Here is a 4,226-nt window from a genome sequence, read left to right on the forward strand (position 1 = left end):
GCCTCTCTGCTCCTATGATGCTGCTTGGCCTGCTGTGTTCATCCAGCTACTGGAAGCAGTTTGTTCTCTTGGATTTAGAAGGTGAAAGGGTGACTTAATCAGTTTTCAAGATATTAATAGGGCAGATTGGGGATTATAGGACAGCAGGGTAAAGGCTAGAGTCAGACCTTTCAGGAAAGAAGCAAGGAAACACCGTTTCATGCAAAGGACAGTAGAATTCGCTTCTGCGAATCACGATTGATGATTGATCATGTACATTTCTATTCTTTGATTGATTGATTTTTGTTAAGTATTGGAATAAAGGAATATCAGGTGAATGAAGGTTCACTGAAAGTGTTTTGAGTGGCGTACTCATTTTGGGACACACCTGAGTGGTAACAGTCAGGGGAAACTATAGGAAATTGAGAGGCAATATTCCTGCCCATCTCTTTATCTCTGCTACTATCTGATTGCACCAATTCAAGCTGTAGACATAGGTCCAGGTCTCAGGAAATTTCTTGGATATGAGAGGTTCATAAAGCAAACACAGGCCCTATCACAGAAACGTTCCTATCAGGAAGTAGGTGTTTTCCTCAGAAAATTGCATCCCAATGTCATCGACCAAAATTGTGCAAAGCAGGATGGCTCCCAGCAGTTGTGCATGGGGAAGGCTTGTCCTCCACTTCAGTTTTCAATGGTGCATGGTGATGATGTCACACCTTTGGTGTGATGCTTCAAAATTTCAGCCCATACCTTTATTAAAGCGCAGTGATGTTTCCATCGAGCCAGCCCACTATTGTTTCATAGATTTCACAGAATCCCTACAGTGTGGAAACAGGCCCTTCGGCCCAACAAGTTCACACCGACCCTCAGAGCATCCCACCCAGACCCATCCCCCTATAACCCACCTAATCTACACATCCCTGAACACTACAGGCAATTTAGCATGGCCAATCCACCTAGCCTGCACATCTTTGGACTGTGGGAGGAAACCGGAGCACCCAGAGGAAACTCACGCAGACACGGGGAGAATGTGCAAACTCCACACAGAGTTGCCCGAGGGTGGAATCGAACCCGGGCCCCTGGCACTGTGAGGCAGCAGTGCTAACTACTGAGCCACCATGCTGTCCCCTGTCATTTAAACATCAAACTGCCAGCAGGTCCACGGTCAGTAGATAAGAAGGCAAGTGGTGAGGGTAACACAAAAGGATCTGGAGAAGGATACAGACAGCTTAACCAAGTTGGAAAAAGCTTGGCAGATGGAATATGATGTGGGAAAATGTGAGTTATGCACTTTGGCAGGTTGAAGAGAGAAGTGGAAAATAATTTAAATGGAGAAAGACTGGAGAAAGCTATAGAATAGAAAGATTTGCAAGTCCTCTTCCATGAATCACAAAAAGCTAACATCCAAATTCAGTGGGTAATAGGGAAAACAAATGGAGTGTTCGAAAGGAATGGGCTATAAAAGAGAGAGAGGTATTGTTAATACTTTACAAGAAACTAATCAATCCATAGCTGGAATCCTGTGAACAGTTTTGGGTCCTTGATTTCGGGAAAGCTCTACTGGCATTGCAGAAAGTTCACTAGGCTGATCCTGGGTATGAAGGGACTCTCTTATAAAGACAGGTTGAGTATCTTGGGCTTGTACTTATTGGAGTTTTGAAAAATGAAAGAAGACCTTAGTGAAACATAAGATTTTAGAGAACCTGACAGGCTAGATGAGGAATTGTTGTTTACCCTTGTAGGACAGTCTAAGCTTTGAGGGCATTTTCTCAAAATAAAGGTTTAACCATTTAAGAGATGAGGCAGAATTTCTTTTTTCAGATAGTAGTGAATCTGTGGAATTCTTTATGACAGAGGGCTGTTGATGTTTGGTGAAGATAAATAGATTTTTAATCAGTAAGGGAATCAAGGGTTAAGTGAAAAGACAGGAAAGTGGCATTGCGGATGATCAGATCAGCAGTGACCTCATTGTATGGCAGAACTGATTCAATGGACTGAATGGCCTACTTCTGCTACTATGTCTTATGGTCTTATATTATAAAGGTCTGCATTTAGGTCTTGAAATAACATAAATGAAAGGGAAAACATCAAGATATGACACCAAAGTCGGTGGAGTTGTGGATAGTGCAGAAGGATGTTGCAGGTTACAGAGGGACATAGATAAGCTGCAGAGCTGGGCTGAGAGGTGGCAAATGGAGTTTAATGCGGAAAAGTGTGAGGTGATTCACTTTGGAAGGAGTAACAGGAATACAGAGTACTGGGCTAATGGTAAGATTCTTGGTAGTGTGGATGAGCAGAAAGATCTTGGTGTCCATGTGCATAGATCACTGAAAGTTGCCACCCAGGTTGATAGCGTTGTTAAGAAGGCGTACAGTATGTTAGGTTTTATTGGTAGAGGGATTGAGTTTCGGAGCCATGAGGTCATGTTGCAGCTGTACAAAACTCTGGTGCGGCCGCACTTGGAGTATTGCGTACAGTTCCGGTCACCACATTATAGGAAGGATGTGGAAGCATTGGAAAGGGTGCAGAGGAGATTTACCAGGATGTTGCCTGGTATGGAGGGAAGGTCTTATGAGGAAAGGCTGAGGGTTTTGAGGCTGTTTTCGTTAGAGAGAAGAAGGTTAAGAGGTGACTTGATAGAGACATACAAGATCATCAGAGGATTAGATAGGGTGGACAATGGGAGCCTTTTTCCTCGGATGGTGATGGCTAACATGAGGGGACATAGCTTTAAATTGAGGGGTGATAGATATAGGACAGATGTCAGAGGTAGGTTCTTTACTCAGAGAGTAGTAAGGGCGTGGAATGCCCTGCCTGCAAAAATAGTAGACTCGCCCACTTTAAGGGCATTTAAATGGTCATTGGATAAACATATGGATGATAATGGAATAGTTTAGGTTAGATGGGCTTCAGATTGGTTTCACAGGTTGGCGCAACATCGAGGGCCGAAGGGCCTGTACTGCGCTGTAATGTTCTATGTTCTATGTTGACCTTTAAAGTTTTCCCAATCTTCTCGTTTCATGCTGTTTTTGGCCACTTTGTATGCCTTCTCTTTCAATTTGATAGCCTCCCTTATTTCTTTAGACACCCATGGCAGATTACCCCTTTTCTTACAGTCCTTCCTTTTCATTGGAATATACTTTTGCTGAGCACTTTGAAAGATTGCTTCGAAAGTCCTCCACTGCTCGTCAACTGTCCCACCATAAAATCTTTGTTTCCAGTTTACTTTAGCCAAGTCCTCCCTCATTCTATTGTAGTTCCCCTTGTTCAAGCACAGGACCCTTGTATTGGATTTTATTTTCACACTCTCCATCTGTATTCTAAATTCAACCATACTGTGATCACTCCTTCCAAGAGGATCCCTAACTATGAGGTCATTAATTATTCCTGTCTCATTACACAGGACCAGGTCTAGGATAGCTTGCTCCCACGTTGGTTCCATTACATACTGTTCAAGAAAACTATCACAGATACACTCAATGAACTCCTCCTCAAGGCTACCCTGACCGAGCTGGTTCGACCAATCTACATGTAGGTTAAAATCCCCCATGATAATTGCCGTACCATTTTTACAGGCATTAGTTATTTCTTTGTTTATTGTAGATTCTTTGTTTATTGCCCGCCCCAATGTGATGTTATTATTTGGTGGCCTATAGACTACGCCTATCAGTGACTTTTTCCTCTTAGAATTTCTAATTTCCACCCAAATGGATTCAACCTCATTCTCCATAGAACCTATATCATCTCTCAGCACCGCCCTGATGGCGTCCTTGAATATCAGGGCTACACCACCTCCCTTACCTTCCTGTCTGTCCTTCCGAATAGTCTGGTACCCTTGTATATTTAACCCCCAGTCGTGACCATCCTGTAACCATGTCTCCGTAATGGCTGCCAAATCATATTCATTCACGATGATTTGTGCCGTTAACTCATCAACCTTGTTACGAGTGCTACGAGCATTCAGGTAAAGTGCCTTTATGCTAGCTTTCTTACCCTCATGATTTCCAACATCTCTAATAATATCTCCTGAGTTATCCTTCCTTTTTGCTTCTTTCATAGTCTGCCTTGAACTTAAACCCTCCTGCACACATGCTAACCTGCTGCTTACCTTTTTATTTACCATCATACTCCCTGTTGTTTTCCCTTTCCCTTCCCCCCAACTCACTAGTTGCCCAAATATATTCCCGGCAGCCCCCTGGTCCTCGCTGTCGCCTCTCTCTCTGCTGCTGGAAAAATGAAGGCCG

General features: G+C 43.3%; 1 protein-coding gene across 1 annotated transcript in view; it reads left to right on the forward strand.

Annotated features, from left to right (window-relative positions):
* The window catches only part of rbm33a (RNA binding motif protein 33a), a 139,969-nt gene that overhangs the window by 75,514 nt on the left and 60,229 nt on the right, over positions 1-4,226 (forward strand). The window lies entirely within an intron of this gene.

This window comes from Rhincodon typus, chromosome 2 (genome assembly GCF_021869965.1).
Source record: "Rhincodon typus isolate 14 chromosome 2, sRhiTyp1.1, whole genome shotgun sequence".
In the NCBI taxonomy this organism is placed as follows: domain Eukaryota; kingdom Metazoa; phylum Chordata; class Chondrichthyes; order Orectolobiformes; family Rhincodontidae; genus Rhincodon; species Rhincodon typus.